This window comes from Notamacropus eugenii, chromosome 1 (genome assembly GCF_028372415.1).
Source record: "Notamacropus eugenii isolate mMacEug1 chromosome 1, mMacEug1.pri_v2, whole genome shotgun sequence".
NCBI classification, from domain to species: domain Eukaryota; kingdom Metazoa; phylum Chordata; class Mammalia; order Diprotodontia; family Macropodidae; genus Notamacropus; species Notamacropus eugenii.
The window spans coordinates 605,023,623-605,051,443 of record NC_092872.1 but is presented as its reverse complement, the minus strand read 5'-3'; the positions used below and the strand labels follow the sequence as shown (position 1 = coordinate 605,051,443).

Sequence of the window (27,821 nt, the reverse complement as noted above, 5' to 3'; positions counted from 1 at the left end):
GCCTCCTGAGGGGGCCTCAGTTATGGAGTCACCCCACTCCCCTCTCGACCCGCCAAAGAGACCCTCTCACCGACTCTTGTCACCTGTGGGTGGAGGGTCCCGCACGGCTGCTGGAGATTCCATCCCTGAAGCCCACTTGGATCTGCTCCTCTCAGCGCCGTGTGGCCAAGGCAGAGCTGGGCTCGGGTCCGCAGAGCGAAGGACCTTTTGTGAGAGGTTTTCAGGCTCTCTGGAGCAGAAATCTCCTCTGCTCCGTTGTTCTGTGGCTTCTGCTGCTCCAGAATTTGTTTGGAGTTCTTTTTTACAGATATTTTATGGGCTGTGGGTTCAGAACTAGCGTATGTGTGTCTTTCTACTCCTCTATCTTGGCTCCGCCCCCATTTATTTGACTTTTGAGCTCTTTGTCAAGGTAGTTCTTTGCTTCCAGTGAGGGTGGGGAGTGTACTATCAGCTTCTGGATCCCCTAACAGTTTGTGGGCCTAGAGCTCCCAAAACAGCCACTGCCCTTGCCCCTGCTGGTGCTGCCACAGGATACTCCCCTCCTCTGCTGTCCTGGGACTGGGGCCACACCACTCTACTCTCTCACACAAGTCAGACAGATTTTTCTCATTGACCTTCCAATTTGTCCTTGGTGTTTTGGGGTTGTGAAGTCTGTATACCACTGCAGGTGCCAGAGATTCAGTTCTTCTGAGGCCTACCCAGTTTCCATATGTGCCAGCACCCTTATGTGTGCTCTGCTCCCAGCATGGCAAGATAGACCCCTATCAACCTTCCAGGGTGTCTTGGCTTGGAGATTTGCTTCATTCCATCATTCTATGGGTTTTGTACCACCAGAATTTGTTTAGAGTCATTTTAACAGGTATTTGGCTGGGTTTAGGGGAAGAACTATGCCACCTTGGCTCCACTCTCATCTTCTTTCTTTTTATTGAATTTTTAAAAAAATCTATGTTTCCTTTAACAACATGACTATTATGGATATCCTTTGCATGACTACACATATATAACCTATATGGAATTAGTTGCCTTCTCAGTGGTGGGGGGTGGGGTGGTGGTGAGAGAATTTGGAACTCAAAGTTTTAAAACAAATGTTAAAAATTGTTGTTTACATGTCAACTGAGAAAAATTAAATACTAAATACAAAAAAGAAAAAATCTTTAGATCATCCTGTTTGTTACTTGTATTCTGTGCATTTGTGTATAGTCATCAGAAGCAATGACATTTGTTACTGTACTTGTTTCACTACTGATAATCTTATCATGTCTTACATGCTATTTTCTCTGGTATCTAACTTGATGGATACACCATCCTCCATTTTCAGTTGAAAGCTCTCTTGATTAAATTTGCACATATCTAGGTAAATATATTTTTACAAACCCTTATTAGATTCACCCAATCTCTAGACAAGAACCTATATTTCTATCTCTTTAGATATGAACCAGAAGTCCATATCCTTTTCTCAAACACCAGGTTCTTAACCACCATCCAGTTCTACCTTTGTCTTCTGAAGACTCTTCCTTCAATTGGCAGAATTTATAAAAATACCACCTGTACCCCTATGATCTTTGATTTTTGCCTAGAATTTGGTAATCTCAAGTGATGCTTTCTAGGTTCCTTCCGTCAATACCATTTGCCCCATGTGAATCACCAGGAGTGTGTGCCCATCAGGTTTAACAAATCTCAAGACAGTCTTGGGTCAGGTTCAGTAAACAGGTTTTGCAAAGAAAGGGTAGTTCTTCATGTTTACCTGAGGTCAACATAAGGCTGCCTTACTATGTCTTACACCAGGTAGTCATTGATCACCATGACTCACATCTTTTTCCTCTGTCCATTACTAGATGGTCTCCTTTCCAGTAGCTCCCATTAATCTTCTTTATTTCACAGAGCAGAAACTGATTTCTACTCAGTAGATCCTACTCTACCCTATGTGGAAAGAACTTTATTCCTTTTCAAGCTTCAAAGTTTCTCTGGACAATCTTTGCCTCATCTATCCTTTCTTCTGTCCTTCTATTCTATCTGTCCTTCTTCTATATTCTATCCTTCATCCACCTTACACGTTAACATTCTTGCTAATGTTGATAGTAGTTGGTGAATCTTGATCTCAGATATAGTTGTTAAAACTTAGACTGGTATCTTCGAGCTCATTTATTCCAACTTCCTTATTTTATAGATGAGGAAATTAAAGCCTAGAAAGGGAAAATGGCTTGTCCAGTTTTGCACAGCTAATTAGTGGCAAGATAGAGAACTAGAATCCAGGTATACTGACTCTTTCAAGCACGTACTACCTCCATAGCATGTAGATTTTCAAGTATTATAGAAGAATGCAAGTTGGAAAAACTGAAGTTGTTTTTTAAGAAGCTAACACCATCCTGAACTGAATAACTTTGTATCAGTTTCCAGATAATCTCCATTTTTATTAAGCTAGGCAAAAAAGACACTTGGCTGCAAGCCATTTGAAATAGTGTCTTTAATATAAAACACCCTACAATTAATTCTCTTCCAACAGCCTTAAAGCTTTAACTACTCTGAGGTTGTAATCTTGTTTAGCTAAATTATAAACAGCAATTGATACCAAACTGAGAGTTTTCATGCATGCATTATGTGGGTGTTCTTGGTTGAAACCTTGAGAAATATGGAGACAAACACCTTTTAGAATATATGTAGGGCCTTTGATATTTATCAAATGTTACATCTTGTCAAAGATTACTGAAACATAATCAAGATTTTGAGGTTTCAAAAGGAGGGAAATTGCCTTTTGCTCTTGTGGGTTGCTGTCACATGAGGGAATAAAATTATTTGAAAATATGGCGTCCTAAAAGTCTTAGTGCTCATTAAAAAAAAGGCTTAAAACAGCAGTAAGACTTTTGGGACGTAATATACATATACATTGTGTGTGTGTGTGTGTGTGTGTGTGTGTGTGTATGTGTGTGTGTGTAATGATGTTCATAAAATCAGCAATTTAACCCAATGGATCTAAATTGCATGTTTCTATAAAAAATAAAGTAAAATATGTGAGTAAGAATGTATTTCACACCTTCTTTATGAACTGCGCTAGACACTGAGGTGACAAAGATAACAAACAGTAAAATGGTAACTGACTTTGAAGGAGAGTCAGCCAGTACATAGATCGATACTCAGATAGAATACAAGGGAGGTACTGTAATAGAAGCAAAGAATAGATCCAAAGTGTTCTAGAGAAGATATTCAACTGGGGGTGATCTGGAAAGGCTTAAACAAAGAGGGGGTGCCTGGGAATGTATCAGTCATAGGTTTAAGTTTTTGCCTTTTCACCTGGGAGTTGTATTTTGTTGTTGAGTCACTTCAGTTGTGTCTGTCTCTTTGTGACCCATTTGGAGTTTTCTTGGCAAAGATACTGGAGTGGTTTGTCATTTTTTTCTACAACTCACTTTATAGATGAGGAAATTGAGGCAAAGAAGGTTAAGTGACTTATCCAGGGTCACACAGCTAGTAAGTGTCTGAGGCCAGATTTGAACTTGGGAAGATGTCTTCTTGATTCCAGGCCTGGTGCTCTATCTACTGTACCTCCTATGACTTTGGGTAAGTCATTCCACATTTCTGGACCTCAGTTTACTCATTTCTCAGATGAAATGACTAGATTAGCTGATCTCAAGAATTGTTTTATCCTATGTATTTATATACTTGGTACTTAGCATAGTTCCTGGTCCATAGAAGGCAGTTAGTCAGTGTTTGCCAATAGATTAATTTCAAAGGTCTCTTTCAGCTCTACCATTCTGTGATTTCCTATAAGTTGAGTCTTGAAAGAGGAGCTGGATTCTGTAACATAGAGATCAGGAGGGAGTTTTAGGCATGGAGGACAGATAACCCATGGGAATGAATGGGTGTAGGAGACAGCATGTGAAGCTTAGGGAGGTCAGTGTAGTTGGAGTCTAGGACTTATGAAATATAGTCTTGTAAAATGAGGCTGCAAAGGTAAGTCCCTTATCTGATGTAAATTACTTCCCCAGGACTGCTCAGGCTTTCAAATATACAGGCTGCTTTGAAAATCTAGGCTCTCTGATTCTTGTAATAGGCATTTGGGGGCCTGATTTGGAAGCTTTTACATTGAGGATAGATCAAAACTTTTTAGAAACCTAACTGATAGGCCAGCACCACCAGCCTGCCAGTTAAGAGCCAGGAAAAAAACCAGAGTTTATCACCAATTGTAGAAAATTTCATGCTGCGTGAACTCAGGAATAGAGGACATTGGAAAGCTGTTATACATTCCCTTCTTCCGTTAAAGACATTCCCTGGCCCTGAACTCAGTTTCTTTTCTGTTTCTTTTCCCCCTTTCCTATGGAGGCACAGATACTTCCTCCCCTAGCCTGACTTTCTTCTGCTGTGGAGATAACACAAGCTCTTTGGCTTGCCAAAGCTGGCAGGATGAACAAAACCCCTTCCCTCCTGTTAGAAAAGGAAAGGAAACTGAGTGGTAATGAAGGCGCCCCGGCCTCCCTGGGGGAAGAGCAGACCAATAGCATGATTTCCTCTGTCTAAGACTCATGGCTACTGGCCATGGGTCTAACGACCGTCTGTCACCCTATTGGGTGGAACTTGGGAAAAAGAAAAGAAAGCAGGAGCATTTGGGTTTGTCCAGCTGATGACTCAGAATTTTTCTGTGTGAAAATAATAATTGGTGAACTCATCATTCCATGCCAGGCAGAATCTGAGGCTTAGCTACAATTTATCACTCCAAATCTCCCACCCCTATTTAGTATTCCTCAAGATCGGTTGTGTGTGTGTGTGTGTGTGTGTGTGTGTGTGTGTGTGTGTGTTAAAGAACTCTAGAAATCACAGTGCTGAATCCCACCATTAGCAATCCTATCACTCACAGATATTACCAAGGCCATAATTCTGAAGAGTAAATTAATTCTCAGTGTTCAGGAAGTATGTGAATAATGTTTGTGTTCCTCTGTAGAATAGGTGGATTGACTCTGGAAAGAGCTGGCTGCTTCCATGGCAACGCAGATGTGCTGCGGGACTCTAGCCCCGATGCTTGCTTCTGCCTGGGCTTTGTACTGCTTCCCATTCCTCAGATTTGGGAAGTGTAGAATTAGCTCCGGACTTGGGGTTTTTCCCAGGGCTCTGGAGTGCATAAGAGAGAAAATAATATTAAGACAGTTCAGGGAACTCTTTATCTATCTGTTTGTCTATCTATTTGTGTGCCATATAAGCTCCATTTCTATATTGTACCTGCAAACATTCAGTCTATTTTCTTTCTCAAACTAGTTATTCCTGTTTTACTTAAGGTCGAGTGGAAGACTCAATTCAGTTTAGTCTAAAAATACCTCTATTAAGTCTTCACTATATACTTGATGCTTGGAAGGCAGTGATGAAGAATGACCTCATTTCTATCCTCAAGGATCTTGTACTCTAATGGCATAAGAAAAAGGGTCATTAGAACTTATATAATAATGTACCTTCCCAGTAGAAGGGATTTTTAGAGACCATTGAGTTTAATCCAGGAGTGGGGAACCTATGGCCTCGAGGCAAAAGGTTCCCCACCCCTGGAATCCCTTCATTTTTCTTTTTTGGGACTTCCCAGACCAAACCACTCTGACACAGCAATTACTCCCCATCTATGTTGCTCCCCCCATCATGATATAAACTCCTTGAGGGAAGAGACAGTCTGTTGTATTTACATACCTAGGACTTAGGACAGAGTCTGGCATAGGGGAAGCATTTAATAAATACTTTTTTGTTGAATTATTTATGAGGAAATTGGGGCTCAGGCTAAGTGATTTGTCCAAAGCGATATAGGTAACAAAGAGCACAACTGTGATTCAAATCTATAGTTTCCTTTGCCTTTATTAGCATTACCCATGCTTAGCACAGTCCCTGGCACATAGCAGATATTGAATGTATACTGACTGATTAATCATACATGTTATTTGGCAGCTTTGGGGAAAATGGATTAGAGAGGGGAGACTAGAGACATGGAGATCAATTAAGAAGCAATTACAACAGTCTGGAGGTAACAAGGGGCCCCTAAACTATAGTGAGGACACTATTAGTATAAAGGGGGTAAGGTTGAGAGCTATCAATGTAGGACCAATAGGACTTGACAGCTGATTAAATGTGGCACATTAGAGATGTGTGACTGTGTGGATCACAACCAAAGGTGGCCAGTCCTCAGAGAGATGGGAGTACCAGATCATCTTACTTGTTTCCCAAGGAACCTGTGTATGGGCCAAAAAGCAACAGTTAGAACTGAACATGGTTTAAGATTGGAAGAAGAGTCTGACAAGGCTGTATATTGTCACTTTATTTATTTAACTTACATGCAGAATAGATCATGCTAAATGCCAGGCTGGATGAATCAAAATACAGAATTAAGGTTGCCGGGAGAAATATCAACAATCTCAGATTTGCAGGTGATACCATTCTGATGGCAGAAAGTGAATTAAGAGACCTTTTGATGAGGGTAAAAGAAGGGAGTGTAAAAGCTGGTTTGAAGCTTGACATCAAGAAAACTAAGATCTTGGCACCTGGACCCATCACTTCCTGACAACTGGAGGGAGAAGAAATGGAAACAGCACCAGATTTTATATTCTTGGACTCAAAGGTCACTAGAGACAGCAATTTCTGCTATAAAAGTAGAAGACCCTTGTTCCAAGGAAAGCTGACAAACCTGGACAGCATACTGAAAAGCAGAAACATTATTCACCATGGCCAAATAATCACTTACTGGCCATCTTTGTTGACATTCTTTCCCGTGATTAGTTCCTCAGACAACAGATATACTCAGGACTGTATTCAACCTTTCTGATTATTAAAAGGCAATTAATTACTATGCACCTTTTGGGCAAGGTGTCCACTGGAAGGAGCAGCACTTAGAATATGTGCCCTTTGAGTTTCTATATTGATTAGTGTCAAAGAGAAATGATAAATAATCATAATGGAGCTGTCACATTTATATGGGAGGCTCACCAAAAGAGTCACTGACTAGTAGTTAACAGACATATAGTGTCACTAGCAAGTATGGATTTGAGACCGCTTTCAAGTTGGTTGGAAGTGTCATGGCTTATCCTCTGCCACCAGAGCCTTTGAAGACCCATCTATATGGCAATTTAGTTCACAAAGAGCTTTTTTCACAATAATCTTGTGAATTTGGTAGCATAAATATTGTTATTCCCATATTACAAATGGGGAAACCAAAGTTCAGAGTGGTCAAGGATCACATAGTGTGTGTGTGTGTGTATGTGTGTGTGTGTGTGTGTGTGTGTGCGTGTGTGTGTACGTGTGTGTGTGTGTAATTTTGGATATGTATTGAACTAAGGCTTATACAGCTGAGATGTATTGAGCTATTTGAAGAACAAGATCTTCTATCACCAAGAAAGACATAGCTACCAAATGGTGATGGGAAGTAGGAAGGGGTGAGCATCGTGGTGCATTCACATAATTCTCTAGAACTCCTTGGACAGAGAGATTGTTCCACTGGGCTGGCCACAGTGTTTGAATGCCAAATGGATGTTTGCCTAAAAAATCATTTTATGAAGAACTCACACAAGGCAAGCACTCACACAGAGGTAAGAAGAAGCAATACAAGGACACTCTCGAGGTCTCTCTGAAGAACTTTGGAGTCAATGGTGAGACACAGAAAAGGTGCATGGTTTGCTTGCATCAAAGAAAGTGCTATACTCTATGAACAAAGCAGAAGTACAGTAGCTCCAAAGAAACATAAGCTATGCAACTGAAATGTTAATATGCACAACAACCAGAGCAACTGATTGCTTAGTAGTCACCTGTTCTGTAAGTGGGTATAAGAACAGGCTATCATTGGATGGTATCTGTGGGGTATGGTTTTTTTTTTTTTTTACTAGACTTGTGTTTTCATCAACATGGGAACTTGCTCTGCCAATGAAGATCAATAATCTTAGAATGTTGCCTGGGACTCTGAGAAATTAAATGCTTTGACCAGGGTAACACAGCGGGATATCTGTTAGAAGTGTCTTTAACCTAGATCTTCCTGCCCAGAAGGCCAGCTCTCTGTTCATTCCCCTACATTGCCTCTCGTTCTGTAGAGGATTACTCAAATAGATCTGTGATCTCACAGATTCAATAAGTTCCCTCTAACGATGTAGGTGAAACTCATCTATGCTGTACCCATTGATATGGTTCTAGTCCACAGTCTCACCAAAGTTCACCATAGTAGGTTCGACCCAACACACTAGAGGTTTTCCTCAATTCTCCCAGTATTTCAAGGGTACCAATGGAGTACTTTGGTTACCCATCTGTTATTTCTTGAATTTGCTCTCTTGTCCTATGTATGATTGTAGGTAGTAGTGATAAGAGTAATTTAACAGTTGGCATTCATAGAGCCCTTTGTGATTCGCAAAGCACTTTGTTACTTTATTTGGTCCTTACAACAACCTTGTCGAGTAAGTGGTATGTTATTCCCATTTTACAGATGAAGAAACTGAGACTCATAGAAGTTAAGTGACTTATGCCCAAGGTCATGCAGCTAAGTGAAAGTCTGAGGAGATTTCTAGCTCAGGGCTTCCTGATTCCAAGTTTAGCATTCTGCCCTTTGCACCGCTTACTAGTTTGTCTAAATTATAAAAAACAAAGGTATAGCTAGCTGTTTAAGGAATCATGATTTTCCACAAATGGAGTATAAGATGTGTGTGTGTATATATATATATATATATATACAAATACATGTATATGACACAAATAAGACTTAGAGATAAAAGAGACCCTAATGATAATCTCATTTAACCCCCTTATTGTACAAATTTCCTCATCTGTATTTAAAACCTAGACAGGTGAAAGTCCCTGTCCAAACGAGTTAATAGCAGAGTCAAGACTCGAACCTCTATCTCCTGATTTTTTTCCATGTTCCATGTTCTTTAGATCAGATCTATAACTGGGTTACTAATTAGGGGACCAAGGTTTAACAATGGACTTGACTCCTACCTGAAAAGATCACTTGCTTAACAGTGAAGCATCAGTTATTACTTCATTCCTAACACAATCTCTGTTTGGGCTACCTGCCCCCGCTTGTGACCAGAGCTGAAATGGCCAAGTCTGGTTGCAGTGAGGACTTCATAAAGTCAAAGGCTAGTAGCTGAGGAACTAAAGCCACTTTTGTCCTTACAATCTGACTTCATCGTCATTCAGAGCAGACTGATGCAATAATGCTCTCAAACAGGAAACATGCTAGGCAATTATCTTTTTAGTAGGTCACTTGCCTCCTCTGGGAGAAGGAACCAGGGGGAGAGCTGGAAGCACACAGTTGCCTGGTCCTCAGATGGTGTGTGTACGGTAGCGGTGCGAGTGATTAATAGCAGTGTCACTTTCAATGAATGTTGCTTTAAGCAGCAGTGTTCGAAATTGAGTGGAAATGAAATCAAACAGCTGAAAATAAATGTTTCCTTTCTTATGAGCAGTTAGGATGCAGACATGGGCTTTCAAATATGTCATTTGAAATGGCATGCTTCACCAAAATTTCAAATGCCTTCATTTACTTTAATACTGATATCGTATACTTACACACAGAGACATTTTGCTTTCAATGCCTGTGAAGAACTTGAGCTAAATTACTTTGGGGCTTTTCTTGTTGAAAATGAAATGATGATCCAGAGGACAAAAGAATGACCTTTGCTTATGTTTTTAAGGGGAAAAAGTAGTCTAGTAAAGTGATTCCAGATTCCATTTGGAGTATTGTGTTCAGTCCTCAGTGCCACATCTTAGGAATAACACTGGTAAGCTGAATAGCATTCAGAAGAGGTCAATGAGGGTGGCAGAGCAGTGGATAGAGCACCAGGTCTGGAGCCAGGAAGACCCAAGTTCAAACCTGATCTCAGACTCTTTCTAGCTGTGTGACCCTGTTTGCCTCAGTTTTCTCATCTTAAAATGAGCTGGAGAAGGAAATGACAAACCACTCTACTCTCTTTGCCAAGAAAACCCCAAATGGAGTCACAAAGAGTCAGACACAACTGAAACCACTGAACAACAAAAGGGACTGCACCCCATGCCCGGGATTACCTGTTGATAGAACTAGGCATGGTTAAATGGGAGAGAAGACTTTGGAGAGACATGGTAATTGTCTTCAAATAAGCAGCAGGGTATAGTGGATTTGAATTAGGAACACCTGAGTTCAAATCCATTCATAAGCTGTGTAACCTTGGGCAAATAGCTCAGTCCTTCTGGATTTCAGCTTCCTCATCTGTAAAAGAAGAAGGTATGTACAATAATCACTAAGGTTACTTCCAGCTCAACATCTATAATCTCTGACCCTAAATGTTTAAAATGTTTTTAGTGGAAGAGGGATTATATTTGTGTTGTTTGGCTCAGAGGGCCAAAATTACAAAGAGGTTAATTTCAGGCTTGATGTAAGGAAAGACTTCCTAATAATCAGAACTGCCTCAAAGTGGAGTGGGTTTCCTGGAGAGGTAGTAGGTTCCCTTCATTGGAGGTTTTCAAGCCAAAATAGCTGACCAACCACTTGTGGATGATGCTGTCAGTGTGGGGTGTGGGCTGGATGGCAGTCCCTGAAGTCCCTTCTGCCTCTGAGGTTCTGTGATGTTAAAATAAGGCAGGAGGTATATTTTGTTTCCATGTATCCTAAATTGGGATGATGAAAACCTTCGCCAGACAGAAATTGCTATCTTGCTGTGGGAATTGTAGAGCTGCTCATGGTCCCCATGTTTGCACGCTGGAAGACCCTGGCAAATCTAGGGAAATTTCTCAAACTCCGCTGGCCTCATGGTTGTTAGCTGAGGTTTAAGGAGCACAAATAATGGATGACCACTGAATGGAACTGCAGATTCTCTCTTTGCCAAACCCAACTTGCAGCCCACAGCACAGAAACTATCCTTACATAATGGTTTCAATGTGCTTCGTCTGCTCTCTGAGGGATTTCATTATATTGGAGTCATAGAGCTGACCTCACTGAACATCTTTGGGAGGAATCAGATATAGAAGCATAAAAGCAACACCTTTCCTTCCTCCTAAGCAGCAGCATATGCCAATAGGCATGCAAGCTAACTCATCAGAAATGGATGTCTTTGGGGTATAATGTTCAGGCAAAAGTCCTACCATGAGGCAAGGATGAATGAATGACTCAAAACATCCAGGTCCATTCTCTCCTTCACTCGACCTGATTATAAGTTGTCTCTCTCACATCCTTCATCCCCCATTCCCACCACCAATTAATTTTTTTTAACAGTCAACAGACACAAGAATGAATCAGTAACTGTTGATTGGAGTTCAGGGATGTGAGAGTAAATCTGAAGTTCATTTGGTTTCATGTTTTGCCCAACTGTTGTCACTGTTGCATAGTTACTCATTATGAGCCATAAAATGAGCCTTACAATCATCTCCTTCCTCATCTTTAACTACTGAACTCCCTTGGCTTTCTTTCAAGTCCCAACTAAAATCCTGCCTCTTATTTCCAATGCTTTCCCTCTGTTAATTATTTCCTATTTATCCTGTGTATAGTTTGCTTTGTATATATAACTCTTTGCATGTTGTCTCCCCCACTATGCTGTAAGGTCTTTGAGGTGAAGGACTGTCTTTTGTCTCTTTTCTGTAGCCCCAGCACTTAGCACAGTGCTTGGCACATAGTAGGTGCTTAATAAATGTTTATTGATTGATTGATGTTCTCTACCCTACCCCCAGCGTTCCTGACTTCTAAGGTAGTTTAAAATAAATTATTTCCACTTCTTCAAAACTAATTTTTTTTTCTTGATTTTTTTTTCTTTTCTTCTCTTTTTCCTCCTATGGTTTTTCCCATTTAGTCTGGCCAATCTAGTTAGCAGAATTATAGCTGGCAATTTTTGCTTCCATACTAGTTGACTCAGGACACTGCTTCACATCAACCTTTGAAGGCATATTCAGTTAAGCACAGGGGAAGGGACACTGAGAAGCAGTTTTTTGGGTGAGTGAAAGTAGTCTAGGTTGAGCCAGGGAGGAGCTCACCTGGAGTGCCTCATCTGATACCTTCCGATTTCACCCATTGATATTTGCTAACTAGGTTCTGAGCTCAGTTGTTTTTTTATGTCTTGAAAGGTCTGCAAGACTGTCAGAGCCCTCTAAATTTTGGTGTCCTGGGGCAAAGCCCCACCCTATGTTTCTGGTGAATAGGAGGAAGAAGCAGGACTGCTAGTATTAGTTTCCCTACATGGGGATTTCAGGAGCCTTTTGTTTGTCCTTTGTTCTTGAAGATGACCAATGGTATCTGGAGGGTGATGTCTTGACTTGAAAGAGAGGAGAAGGGGAAACCTTTCCACCCAATACAGAATTTATTTTAACCTTAGAAAATATCAACATTCAAAGATCCCTAGTGGAGAAGGGAAAGAATAATGAAGCAGAATGTGCATTGTATTTGGAGTTGGAGAACTTGGATTTGTCTGTGTGATCTTTACCTAAGTCACTTGAAGGCAAGTTAGTTTCTCCATCAGTGCAATGAAGAGATTGGAATCATCAACAAACATCTGTTAAACTCCTACTACGTGCACTATGATGCAAAGACAAAAGTGAATCGGTCCTTGGGCTCAGTATGCTTGTATCCTAACTCCGGAGACAATATGTGCATATGTAGGTATCTACAAGACAAATGGAAAACAGACAGTGGTCAGCTTGGCTAGGGAGGCACTATAAGCAAGTGAACTTCTCCAAGATGCCTTCCATTTCTGAATCCTCTTATTGATGGAAAAGAAGATGGGAAGTACCCAACTTCTAAGCTCCTGTTCTAGTCCTACCCTCACTTGAAATTTGGCCATTGTTGTGTAGGCAGCGGAAGGGTGGAATAAGATCTCCCCATGCTTTTTTATTTGCCCTTCTCCCTTAGCTCAGAGACACACTGCCCCTAGTAGGGTGACTCATCCTTTCAATGAAATAAACACCCACCCAGTGCTCCTATGCTCAAGACCCTGGTACTAAGTGCACAGTGTTGTTCCTAGCAGTTGCATAGCTCGTGTCTGTTGGTTTCCTACATTTGAAAAGTCTGATCAGAGTTAACAATTTTGAGAAGGAAGTAGGGAGAGGTGACCAGGAAATAGCCACAGACCTTATTTTCCTGGCCTTCCTTCCTATGGATCAGCCAGTCTTCCCTTGGCTCTTACCATTAGACTCCTCCCAATAGGGCTTGGGGGTCTTACAAACCACTGTCCCTGCCCTACTCCTCAACCTCAAGTTCAAGTTGACAACTGGGACATTCATGAAATCTAAAAGGGTGGGAGAAGACACTACTGAACTATTCTGTTGATCCTCATAGTGACCTCTTGCCAGAATTCTGAGCCAGGTAGAGAGAATTATTGGCAGGGCAAGGCAGAGGGCTAATCCCACACCAAGGCTGTTGGTTTGAGAGTTGTGTTTTGTTTTTTTCTTTTAAAGACCCAGTCTTTAAAAGTCAAGGATCTTGAAGGTTTTCATTGAGCATCCTCTAAATGAGCTGAGACTAATGAAGCAGATTTATTCATTATACTTCCAAAAAAACCCCAACAGTCTAGGGAGCTAACTCTATAGTCCTTCACTCTAGAGATCTGAGTGATCATGTAGAATTTAGAAGATTCTGTGACTCAGAGAGGTTTAACAACTTGTTCAGGATCACACAGGCAAGGAAGTAACAGAGGTGAGATTTGAACTCAAGTTTTCCTGCTCCAAATTCAGTGCTCTTTTCACCAGAATGAAGATACATGCTGCCTTATTCAATTTTCACTTACTAGAAATAGCACTTTGTACTAGGGACAGAATACATGGGGTTGAAATTTAGGACATAGGCCAACCCTACATCATTTTTTGGACTGATTTTCTCATTAACTCTGGATAATTCAATCTCTTTGATCTTTCATTCAAGAGTAGAGGAGGGAAATCAAAGGAGGGAGGAGGGAAAGAAAGAGAGAGAAATGTTTACATGTATACATATGTGTGTGTATGTAGAATATATATTTATATTTATGAATGTACATATATATTTAATAATCCCTTGAAAATATTTTGTTGATGCTCTAATTTCCATATCACTGAGCTTACTGTCATTTCCCAATTACTCCCTCACACCTAGTAGATCCCTGTCTTGTGACAAATAAATATGGGCAAACAGAACAAATGAGGACATGAATTGCATCTCAAAATCCATGCCTGCAGTTCACTGCCTCTCTGGCAAGAGGCAGGAGACATACTTTATCCTACATCTTCTGAAGCCGTCATTGGTCGCTGCGTTAGCGTTCATCAGAGTTCTGAAGCTGATCACTTTTGTTTTGCTTCACATTATTAATTGTCACTCTCAGTGCCCTAAGGAGTGGCTTCTGCTGTGCTATTTTAAGAACGTTTAACATCATGGGAGGTGGAATGAGGATATGACCTTTACAGAATGTCTGAGTGGGAAAGGACCTCAGTCCAACCTGTACCTTCTGAACAAGAATCCTCCAGACAACATACTCTTCATTACAGTGGTGTCAAACTCAAATAGAAATGGTCCTCTGGGCTGCATATTGATTTAGGAAACCACAAATGTAACATTATTTGTGCTGTATTGCATTTTTATTTATTTTGTGAAACATTTTCCAATTACATTTTAATCTGTTTCAGGCTACAACTACTTGTGTTTTGAATTGGCTTTGAGTTTAACATGGCTGTTCTGTGAGTGCTTTGCTTTCCGACTTTGATGGCCTTCAGGGAGGGATACCCCAATATTTCCCAAGGCATTCCACTTTTGGATACCTTAAAATGTCATAAAGTTGGTCCTGACAATGAAGGCCAAGTTTGTGTCTGTTCACCTTGTTTCCAGCATTCCTGGCTTGTCCTCTGGGGCCAAGGAGAATAAGACCAATACCTCTTTCACATGACCAGCCTTCAGATTCTTGAATAGAATTAACACATTGGTCCTAACTCATCTTCTCCAGGCCAAACATCTGAACTTCCTACAGTTTCTCCTTTCATGTCATGAACTCATATTCATTCCTTTGTCATTCTGGTTGTCCTCATCTGAAAATACATCAGCTTCCCAAAAGCCTTCCTAAAGGGCATTCATTCTGGTGCTCCAGACTGAACACGATACTCCAGTTGTTATCTGATGAAAACAGAATATGACAAGATTGTTACCTCTTCATGTAGCATCATGTTGCCTTAGTTTTCTTGGCAGTCATAGCATCCTGTTGACTCATATTGAGCTGATGGTCCACAAAACGTCCAGGTCTTCTTGAACCCTTTTCCTCCCAATCTTGTATTTGTGAAGTTGACTTTCTCAATTCATATATGACTCTACCTTTGCTCCCATTAAACTGCAGTGTTTGAGCTTATGAAGATCTTTTTTGAAATTCTGGTTTTGTCATTCAGTATTTTCACTCTCACTTCTGGCTTCATATCATGAAAATGTGATAAGCATGTCATCAATGCCTTTATCCAAATCACTGATAGAAATGCTGAATAACTCCTGACCAAGCACAAATCTCTGTGGTATTCCACTGGAGACCTCCTTTCAAGTTAACCTATTAATAGCTATTCTTTGGGTCTAGTCATATATAGATCTTAGATTTAGATCTAAAATGGGACACTTAGAGGTCACCTAGTTTTAGAAGTGTCAGACACATAGTCCACAGGCTACATGTAAGTCACAATATCTTGAATGCTACCCAAACCAGAGAAATATAATTGAGAAATGATTTTTAAAATAAATAAGAATAAAAACCATAGATAATATTGCGTTTTCAAACTAAGTAGATATGTGGCCTATAGGATTAGTGGCCCCCATTTTTGAGTTTGATACCACTGATCTAGTCTAGCTTTCTATTTTACTGTGAAACTAAGACCCATAGAGGTTAAGTAATTTGCTCAAGGTCACTTTGATACTAGAGGGATTCAAAAACAGGTCTTTTGATTCCAAATCTAGCAGTCTTTACACTATACCAGACTGTCTCACAGTTCAACCTGTTATAAATTGATGTAATTATCCTAAGGTCTGTCTAATGTTTTTCCATTTTTTTCCAGAGAAATATCATAAATATCTAGTCCTATGCTTTGCTAAGATACTTGTGAAACTGAATGCAGTTCATTCCCCTAATCTTTTGGTTTAGTAATTTTGTCAGAAAAGGATGCTTAGTCTGGCATGACATGTTCTTGATGGCGCCATGATGGTTCTGGTCACTGTGGGCATGTAGCTCTTGGCAACAGATCCTTACATTTAGATAAAAAAACATGGAGGAGGAAAAAAGAGAGAAACAAAGTTTTGTACATAAAGAAGTTTGAAATTATCTCAACAACTTTGCAGTCACCATTGCTACCATTTTATCATCTTACTAGTACCATAACATCTTCTTCTAGAGGCTCATAAGTAGATAACTTAGGGAGTCAGGAGCCCAAGACACTGGGCAAGAAAATGAAGGTAATGTCAAGGATGGTGTCTGCAACTGAGAGAAAACAGGGTTAATAGTAAGATTTAAGAGCAACCAGCCTTAATGCATTCCCAGGATGGATTGTCATTAGTAGCTTCATGGAGATTGAGAATTGTGAGCCCAGTTTGAGAAAACCTTGCCCAGTGAGTGAGATTTCAAAAATTCTCACTCATGTGCCTTGGGTTAAAGAGATATTAATCAAGGGAAAACTGCAGCATCCATTTTCTCAGATAGTTATGTGCTTAGAGGGAACAAGCAATTTGTGAAGCCAAAGAAAGAGAGTGAGCAGTTCCCTACTTATAATTCTGAAGGAAAACAGTTGGCCTCCCCAAAGGCCATAGGCCAATAATATGTCATCACAGAGAGCTGAGACACTCCAGTTCGCTTGCCAGAAATGGGTTTCTACCCTATCACCATCCTGAAGAGACAGTTCCTACATGGCCTGGCAGAATGTACAGCCAGAATGCAGAATCTGGAAAATATCTTACTTTGCAGAATGATTGCCATGAGGCAAATGCTTGGTTAATCAATGATCCTATTCATTTTCTTTGTTTTGCATGCAGCTTATTTTTTTAAAATATAATTTTCTTAAAGAAGAAATACTCAGGTTGTCTGCCTATGACAATCTCTCACTTATAAAGATAGTTCTCCTAACCCACCAACCACTGGACATGTTGTTTTGAGTCTTTAGTCTTTCCTTCCCCCTCATGCCTTCTCCCTTGTGCCTGAGAGCACACATTTGTGAGAAGCCTGGCTGGGATTATGATTGCCATCGATGTCCATGAGTCAGAGCAAAGACAGCTGCCACACAGAAGAATAAAAACAATTCCCTCCTTGCTCCATCCTTCAATAATTTACAAAATACTCTCCTCATAATAACCCTACGAGACAAATTGTGTAAATGTTATATCAGAATTTTACAGTTGAGGAAACTGAGGCTCAGAAATGACTTGTCAGAGGACACAAAGTTACTGTCACAGCTGAGATTTTAACCAAAGTCTCTCTTGCTTACAAATACCTTACTTGAGGCTCAGCCGTACCAGATCTCAAACTATGATCCAAAGCTGTAGTCATCAGAACAATTTGCTGCCAGGTAAGAAATAGTATGGTTGATCATTGGAGCAGATTAGGTAGACAAAATATTAAAACATATTGTGTTCATCCTTTATTTTTGAAGAGGACCATGACATCAGAGAAATGATGATATGACTTGCACTTGACTTTGTTTTGAGGGAGGGAGGGCTGTGCAGGTCACCAGCCTCATTTTCTCCTCCTGAGCCATCTGGATTCAGTGACCAGATATTCATCAGGATGATTGGAGACAGCCCAGGATGCAATGGGAGACCTTAGCCTTTTAAGCTAAGGTCTTTTCAGGTACACAATAAACACAAGCAAATGAGTACACACACTAGTGTTTGATAAACCCAATGATCAGAACTACTGGGGCAAACACTCACTATTAGAAAAAAACTGCTGGGAAAAACAGAACATGGTCTGGCAGAAACTAGGCAGAGACCCACATCTTACACTGTATGCCAAGATAAGCTCGGAGTGAGTACATAATTTAAACATAAAGGGTAATATCATAAACAAATTAGCGGAAGGAAGATGGAAGAAATTACTTGACAGTTCTATGGATGGGGAAAGAGTTTGTGACCAAAGAAGAGGTAGAGAGGTTCACAGGAGGTAAAATGGATCATTTTGATAACATAAAATTAAATTTGTTTGCACAAACAAAACCAATGCAGTCAAAATTAGAAGAAAATCAGGAAACTGGGGGAAAAATCTTTGCAGCAGATCCCTTGGATAAAGGTTTCATTTCTCAAACATATAGGGAATTGAGCCAAATTTATAAGAGTAAGAGCCATTCCCAATTGATAAAAGGCCAAGGGATGTGAACAGGAAATTTAGAAAAAAATCAAAGCTATCAATAGTTATATGAAAAGTGTTCTAAATCACTACTAGAGAAATGCAAATTAAAAGAACTCTGAGGCACCACTTTACACCCATCAGACTGGCTAAGATGACAGAAAAGGAAAATGACAAACTGGAAGGAATGTGTGAAAATAGGTACATGAATGTCCTCTTGGTGAAATTGTGAGTTAATCCGCTAAAACTGTGCATACCCTTTGACCTAGCAATACTCCTGTTACGTGTGTACCCCAAAGATAATTTTTTAAAAAAGGAAAAGGACCCACATATACAAAAATAAGAGCTTTTTGTGGAGACAAAGAATTATGGTATATGAATGTTATAGGGTACTGTTGTGCTGTAGGAAATGATGAAGGGAATAGTTTCAGAAACGCCTGGGAAGACCTATAGGACCTGATGCAAAGTGGAATGATCTACCACAGTTCCAAAGGACTTGTGATGAAAAATGCGATCCATCTCCAGAGAGAGAACTGATAAACACTAAGTGAAGATTAAAGTATTTTTTTCCATCCCCCCAACCTCCTATTTTTGGAACATGGCTAATGCAGAAATATGTTTTGTGTGACTTTATTATGTATAATGGGTATTATATTTCCTGCTTTCTCAATGAGTGGGGGAGAGAATTTGGAACTGAACATAAAATAAACAAATCTCTCATTGTTTCTGCTTTACCATATTGCTTCCCCCTGTGCAAGGCACTGCAGAGAATAGAAAAAAAATAGAAAAAATGCTGAATTTGGAGTGAGAGGACCTGGGTTCACATCTTAGCTTGTCCTATTGTGATTGCTGCTCAGTCATTTCAGTCATGCCCAATTCTTCATGACCCCATTGGGGGTTTTCTTGGTAGAGTTACTGGCATGGTTCGCCATTTCTTTTGCTGGTTCATTTGACAGATGAGGAACTGAGGGAAGCAGGGTTAAGAGACTTGCCCAGGGTCACACAGCACTGTTATGCACCATGGGGCCACTTAGCCACCCCAGCTTGTCTTGTTACATGTGTGATATTGGGCAAGTCAGTTAGGTCTTCTGGGTCTCAGCCTTCATGTCTGTAAAATCAAGGAGGTAGACTGGGAAATCTCAAAGATTCCTTCTACCTCTAAATCTTTTTTTTTTTTTATTTTGAGGAGGAAAGGCAAGGCAATTGAGGGTAAGTGACTTGGCCAAGATCACACAGCTAGTGCGTGTCAAATGTCTGAGGCTGGCTTTGCACTCAGGTCCTCCTGATTCCAGGGCCAGGGCTCCATCCGCTGTGCCACCTAGCAGCTCCTCCGTTTCTACATCTTATGAGCCTCTCTCAGACACAGTCTTGGTACCTCCAAGCTCACCCACTGGAGTAAAGCAATATTACACATTTGTTCAATTCATGCTGTGTGCAGAGCACATGACCAGCAATGGGGAGAACAGAAGTATAGATAAGGCAGGATTCCTGCTCTCATAGAGCTCACTGCTTGGTACAGGGTGAAGACACCAAGAGACACAGGCAGTATTATGTGATAAGCACATCATAGAAGGACAGACCTAGGTGATATGTGAGTTACTAGGGGGGAAATCATCAGCTGCGTTTTGAAGGAGGTGATATTTGAATTGGGGTGTAAAGCTGGCAGGACAGTGGACAGAATGATGGGCCTGAGTTTGAATCAAGCCTCAGCCACTTAACCAGCTGTGTGATTCTGGACAAGTCACTTCACTTCTGTCTCTGTTTCCTCAACTGTAAAATGGGGATAATAAAGACACCTATCTCCCAGGGTTATTATGAGGATCAAATGAGATAATACTTGTAATGCACTTCGCACATTCCTGTGCTCCTGGTACATATGAAGCACTGTAAAAAAAAGTTAGCTACTCAAGGCTGAGTAGGAATTCAACAGTTAAGGAGGTGGATCTCAGGCACTCATAGCCTGAGCAAAGGTATAGAGGTGAGAGAGCACAATGTTTGAGGCCAGAGTTATCTGGTTTTCCTGGAGCATAATATGTAGAGGGAAATGAAGTGAGATAAAGTCGGAGAATGGGGAGTTAGGTGGTACCATAGTGTATAGAGCACCAGACCTATGATCAGGAAAACACATCTTCATGAGTTCAAATCCATCCTCAAGACACTAACTGTGTTATTCTGGGCAAGTCACTTAACCCTGTTAGCCTCAGTTTTCTCATCTGTAAAGTGAACTGGAGAAGGAAATGGCAAGCCACTCCAGTATCTCTGCCAAGAAAACTCCAAATGGGGTCACCAAAAGTCAGACACAACTGAACAGCAACAAAGTTGGAAAGGTCTTCCTATGTATAGGTCAAATGATCTATTCACTACACAGTATTACCTCCACATTATTTAAAGAACTGCCCGATAACAGAACAATGAGTGGCAATTCCAGAGAGAAAAATCTGACTTGCTATAAGAATAAATTTTCTGGGGCAGCAGAGTGGCACAATGGATAGAGCTCTGGCCCTGGAATTAGGAGGCTCTGAATTCAAATGTGGCCTCAGATACTTATTAGCTATGTGACTCTGGGCAAGTTGCTTAACCCCAGTTGCCTCCAGAAAGAAGAAGGGAGGGGAGGGGAGGAGGGGGAGAAGGAGACAAAGGAGAAGGAGGCGGAGCAACAAACTTTCTAACACGGAGGAGGTTGGATTAGATAATATCCAAGGTTCTTTGCAGGTGTATACTGGTAAATGTTTAACAATTGGCTCTCTGGGGAACAAAATGTACACAGAACACACTTTGAACTATAATTTGCTATTGGTATTTTCTTAAGTCTAGGCAGCAAAACAAATAATGTCCTGATTTGTAACTTTTTCTGATTTCTGAGGTATAAAAGCTTGCACTGAAAAGTTTCAAGCAGTCTTGAGTGTAGAAACTAGCTCCATTACACCTCTAATCAAAATCTGTAATCCTATAAAGGAGATCTTCAAGATTGGTGAGAAACATCAGGGATCACACACTGAGCATGGAGGACTGAAGAAAATCCTGGTAAATTTCTGCTAAAAACCAAAACCTTTTGAGGACTTGGACTATTTTTTTGCTGGAAAATTGGAAGCATGCTCTTTTAAAATAATGATTAGCAAAACAGTTGAGACAATCTGATTATTGCCCGACCTCTGCTAGCACAGAAACTTTATGATAATATGTGACGAAATGGAGTGTTGGAAAAAGGGAGTTCTGGATTCATATTCTACCTACTATGTGACCCTGAGCAAGTCAAACCTCTCATTTCCTCATCTGTAAAATGGGGATCTACCTCACAAACTCTGAGACTCAAAGGAAAAAGCGATAAATAAATAAATGCTATAGTTCTTTTTATTTAATAGTATTTTTTTCCAGTTTCATGTAAAGATAGTTAACATTCATTTTTGAAAGATTTTGAGTTCCAAATTTTTCTTCATCACTCCCTCCCCCTCCCTCTTCCCAAGGCAGGTTAAACACATTTCCACATTAGTCATATTGTGAAAGAAGAATCAGAACAAAAGGGAAAAACTGTGTCAAAGAAAAAATGAAAACCAAAAAAGATGTGAAAATGGTATTTTTTGATTCAGATTCCATAGTTCTTTCTCTGGATGTGGTTAGCATTTTCCATCATGAGTCTTTTGAAATTGTCTTGTATCACTGCATTGCTGAGAAGAGCTAAGTCTATCAAAGTTGACCATCACACAAAGTTGCTGTGACTATGTACTGTGTTCTGTGGGTTTTGCTAATTTCATTCAGTATCATGCATGCTATAGTTCTAAAAATCAGGTTATAAAATCCTATTGTGAAACTCTATCTGGTCAGATCATTATAATTTATATGCAGTTGAGGAGCAGTATTACATAACTCTTAAATGGAAAAGCAGAAAGAATCCTTTGTGACAAAATTTATGCTTCTGCCTCACCAGTGAGACCCAGCTGGTATGAACAGTGGTTGGTGGTTTACCATGAAGTGATGCTGAAATGCAGCTCAGTGTTCCTAAGGAAACTAGACATTTCCTGGCTGTATGATCTTGGGCAAGTCACTTAGTCTTTTCCATTGTCAGTTTCCACATCTGTAAAATGGGGATGCTAATGTCATCTACCTTCCAGGGTTATTTTGAGGATCAAATGAGATATAACATATGTGAAGTTCTTTGCAAACCTTAAAGAGGTGTAGGCATGTCTATGTGTGTATGTGTGTTCCACATGATAAAAGTTGTTTTCTGCAAGTCTCTTCCTTCCTCACCCAGTTCCTTTTCTGAAAAGGAAGCTTTCTCTAACTGTCTGACACTCTGGAGGACTCTAAACCCAGAAATTATAACAAAAAAATTCTTTGTTATAGTATAATGTTGGTGGGTCCTTCTGTTTTTCAAGTTTCTGATGGCTCTTCATGCTTCAATCCATCCGTACTTCAAAGTATGAGCTACTTTGATAGCTATCTCTTTGATGTGGGCCCTCTCTCCCCACCCACACAGATGGCGATCCATCTATACTCTCTCATCCTGTGTGATTCTTGTCCATATTTTGTTCTGAATCTACTGTAGAGTATCTATCCAATATGTTGAGGCTTTCCTTTGGCTCTTTCAATATTTGATGGATAGCAGGGCAGCTCTTGGGTTGTCCATCTGTTATATTTCAACCATGTTACACAACTGGCTTCCCTCCTTTCCCATCTATGTATGTCCTCAATATTGTATTTTATGCCTCTTTCTGAATCTGAGTTATCATGAATAATGGACCATTAGCTGAATACATACCCTACATGTCTTATCATTGTCCCTTGGGCTTCATAGATTTTGGATTTTTCTGAGATTGTGGTTGTTCCTTGACTCTCAGATGTATAGCATCACCAGGAAATATCAGTGTTGAAAAGATGGGATTTCTCTATGTGAGAACATAGTTTATGATATAGAATGCTGCCTTTCTCCTCAATTCTGTGTCCAACTCCTTTTTCTTCAGGAGTGTCTTTTCATGTTTTAGGTGACATTTGGCCAACTCAGTGGGTGGCTTATCCAACTACTATCTGTCATAATTGGAGGAATATAAATTCTTTTTAAAAAATGTTTGATGCTTTAAAAAAATCCACTGTCATTTCTCAGGACCTCCTTCCAATAGAATCCCATCTTGGAACAATGAAGTGGGGTTAATTAAAATAAACTGACACAACAGTCATGATTAATATCATATACCTTGGCCATACCTGTAATCCACCACCAGCAGAAGGAAAGTATAAGTCATCATCTATCTTCTGCAATCCACATTGTTCATTTTTCATTCCCTTGTGGATTGTCAGACTCATCTCTCTCGAATGCCTATAATGTTCCAACATAACAAGACATATTGGTGAACTTCAGGGATCTTGTCAAGTTTCTCAGAGAGAGTGGTACATATACTTCAGTTATCTTCCTCAGTCTTTTTTAAAAATTTTTTTAGTTCATCAAAGCAAGCCAGAATGAGTGTGAACCCTTTCCTCTTCCAACTCTGAACAGCCTGGCTTTAAAAGATGAGACATTACAACTCTTACCTTTCCCATGGGTTGTCTTTTAAGGTGATGACCTGAGGTGTACTTCTTTCCCTCTTTCCCCCCTAGCCTGTAGGGACTTAGGGGAGTCCTCTTTTTTCTTTCCATACATGTACATTTCACCCCAGAGCAGACACATCCTTTGTTCCTCTGCTAAATCTGATGGGAGAGGGGAGAGAGCACTCTACTATTCCTTCCCTTGTGGTTGTGGTAGAGTGAATACCACCCAAGGCTTTGTTCCTCCTTTCTGTAGTGAATCTGGGGTTCTGTCAGGAGTTGCAGCTCTAGGCAGATGCCAAACCAGACTTGTTCTCATGCACTTCTGAGGATCTGGGGTGAAATACCTTGCAGAGGTCTAGTTTGGGTCTCTGTGTGGCTGTTTCTTATTTTAGAAAGTCTTCTGCATTAGCAAATGAGGTATACCGAAATCCAATCCTATGTTAATGGAAGAGGGTGGAAAGATGCTGTACTTGGAATCAACACACCTGGGTTAAAATGTTGGCCAAAATACTAACTCTGTGAAATGGAGCAAATTGTTTAACTTCTCTGAGCCTCTTTTCCCACTTGGAAAATGAGAGTAATAAAGTTCTACCTACCTTAATAACAATGATATATTTATATATCATTTACATAATGCCTTATTTATATAATTCATAGAATGCCTTAGTTATGTAACGCTTTAAGGTTTGTAAAGCCCCTTGCATATTTTCTCATTTGATCCTCTCAATAACTATGACAGAGGGAAGTATTATGATTAACTCCATTTTACAAGTAAGGAAACTGAGACAAACAAAGGTTAAGGGCTACACAACTAGTAAGTGTCTGAAATAAGATTCAGTCTCAGTATGAGGTTGGAAGAAAATGCTCTAAATGTTGAAGAAATAAGCAGACAATCGTCTGATGTGAAGAACAAATCAAAAACAATAAGTCTGAGTCTACATGAATTTAATTCTGAAATAAAATAAAATTCTGCCCAAAGTGTTATCTTCCCCTCCCATCTTTCTATTCTCAATAGCCATTGACTCCTTTCTGCAATCTGATTTCTCTACTTGTGCCATTCTATTGAAGACACTATCCCCAAGTTTACCAATGATCAATCTCCTCATTGTTAAACCCAATAGCTTTTTCTTATTCTTTCCATCCTTATCTTAGCACTGAAGCAGTTAAGACACTTTGAGGACAAGACAGGAGGCATTTCCAGATGGACCAAATCATCTCCAATATCCCGACCACCACTTCCCTCAGGCCTGGAACCCTGCACCCAAAAACCCTAAGAATGGCAGCACTCTACAGACATCACTGACTCTACTACCAGCCTGCTCCTAAATAGCCATCTTTCTAAAGAGCAAACCCTGTTTTTTCCACATCTACAACCACTGAAGGGCATATAAAAGATAGTTCATGATACACTAGCCTGAGACACTGACAAATGTCACAATGTCAGAAGCAGACATGATTTTCTTCATGGAAATGACACTAAAAGCCATACATGGCTCATACCCTATCAGAGACCTTTCTATCTTCCCAGAAGCCATCTTTCTTAGGTGTGCTCCCTCCCCCTATTGGAACATGAGCTCCTTGACAGCACAAATTGTCTTAATTTTCTACTTTTATCCCTAGCACTTAGCTTTGGATGTAGAAAACACTTAAGATATATTTTTTTCTCTCACTAATATGTGTGTGTTCATTCCTTCATTTGTAAACACTCTGCCTTTGCCCTTGAGTTTGTGTTTGAAACAGGATTTGAACCCCATTCTTTCTAATTCTAAATTCCTCACTCTCTCCACTATATCACTTACTTGCTTAGCCTTACAGAATAGTGAGGAAAGTGCTTCTTTGTTCTGATGCTAATGTTGAAGCTTCAGGAATGAGCAGATAGCAGGGCTAGCCCACCCGGGATGGCATGGGATAGTTAGCTTTGTCCTCCCTCTCTTTTCTTCCTCATGGCTATTCTAAAAGCTGGGAAGATAATTGAATTGAGATCTCTGAGTGCTCCCTTTGACTTTGCTATGGATTTCTTTTATCATCCTTGTCCACAGCACATTCTTTTCATCTGTTAAATAATTTATACAATAGGGAGCAGGCTACTTTGACAAGTCTGAAAGTTTTTGAGCTGATGGGATGGCTTGTCAAAGGATTCTCTCACTCTCCCCAAACCATTTGACAACATAGTTATTCTTTAACCTCTTCACATCAACCTCAAATGAAAAGGACCACGTCTAAGACATGGTGAAGGCTGTCATCCTGGCCCTCAACCACCTTCCCTAATTCTCTCCAATTTAAACGTTGACTGAGTGTGTCTTGTCTCTGAATGGGGTTTACATTCCTAAATGCAGAGGAGGATGATGAAAAGATTACTGTGAAGGGAAGCCCAGCTTTGATTAGTGAATGAGATATAGTGAACCAATGAAAACCCCCTCCAATACAGGGGAACTTGGGAGGATATTATGCAACATGCATGTTAAAGTAGTGTTGTTTTTTTAAGGTTTTAAGATTTATCACATCCTTTGTAACAGCTGTTTACCCAAAGCATACAGATGTGATACTATGGAAGAGTACACTGACTATAACCTGATGAATTTTCATCTCCACAGAAGAAATACTTCTTTGAGAGTGCTTTATAATCTTTAAAGCACTTTGTAAATGCAACTTGCTATTAATATTCTTAACTTTTTTTATTTTTCATCAATGTAAACTTTTAAACATTTGGTTTTTAATTTTATTTTTTGCTTACACATACTTATACACTTATCTATCTCTCTCTATCTGTTTATCTGTCTGTCTATCTATGTCTGTATATCTATCTATCTCTGTCTGGCTGGCTATCTATCTGTCTGTCTGTCTATCTGTCTGTCTGTCTATGTATGTATGTATGTATGTATGTATGTATGTATGTATGTATGTATGTATCTATCTATCTATCTATCTATCTATCTATCTATCTATCTATCTTTCTATATTTTGTCTTCCCCATAGGACCAGTAAGCTTCTTGAAGGCAGAGACTGTTTTATTTTGGTCTTTGTATCACTAGTGCCTGGCACAGTTACTGGCATATAGTGTTTACTTAATATTATTAATTGTTAATTAATCAATCATACTAATTCCCATGAATCATACTTCTCTTAAATGTAACAAATATTTAACATCTGTTAATTGATTTATTGATTGACGGGTCATTATAGCCAATCTAGTACAAGGAAATAAATGTCCTCATTGAAGTATTTAAATGATCTCCTGAGAAAGATGATGAATGTATATGAAATATTCTGCTCTTGTTCATGTTGTAACTACCCCTTTTAAATATCTAGATCCTACCTATACAGAAACACTGTGCTTTAGGTCTAGGGCTTTGAGAGAGAGGCAGGGGCATAGATTCAATGACCCCTCAAAGTTCCTTGCAGCCTGGTGGTTTTGTGAAAGTTCATTTAAGCATTTGCTCACTAATGATCATGACCTGCAGTGACAGAACACCTTTCATGCAAAAGATCCCCTGATATTTTATAAACTCCTAGCTGGAATGGTTGGATTCACCCCTGACATACCTACCTCAAGAGGGAAGCCCAGCAGCTGTTTTATAGGGCATGGGAGAGACTCAACGGTAATTGAAGGCAGGAAGTGAGGAATACCTTTTCAACTTGTAACCACAGGGGGGGCCTCAGGGAGGCTGAAAATAATGACCTGTGTTTGAATTTGACAGGAACACCAGGGTTAAAGCTGGTTTCCTTCTGAGAATGTCCTTTTGAAATATGTTCTAGAATATCATAACCATCCTCTTAATTATATCACAAAGTTAGTTAAGCCGAATAATTAATGATCATAAGGCACTTGGAAACTATTAAATGCCATATAAATGTTAAGCAGTAAAAATCATTTTGCCCATGAAGTGGAGGGAAAGGGTTGTATGTAGAGGAAAACATTTAAAAGGTTCCTTTTGAGCCATGTTCAGGTGCCGTTGTTCTGTATGTGTGTGGGGGGAGGGGAGACTTTATGATTTTTAATTGTTTTAAATCAGATTTTGAAAGATACCATTAGATTCTATTTCAAAGCAATTTTGGAAGACAAATAGGCTGCTGTTT

At 39.9% G+C, this 27,821-nt stretch overlaps 1 protein-coding gene across 5 annotated transcripts in view; it reads left to right on the top strand.

Moving 5' to 3' along the window:
• Positions 1-27,821, top strand: part of ACOXL (acyl-CoA oxidase like) — a 572,636-nt gene that overhangs the window by 299,267 nt on the left and 245,548 nt on the right. The gene's annotated exons all lie outside the window — the stretch shown is intronic.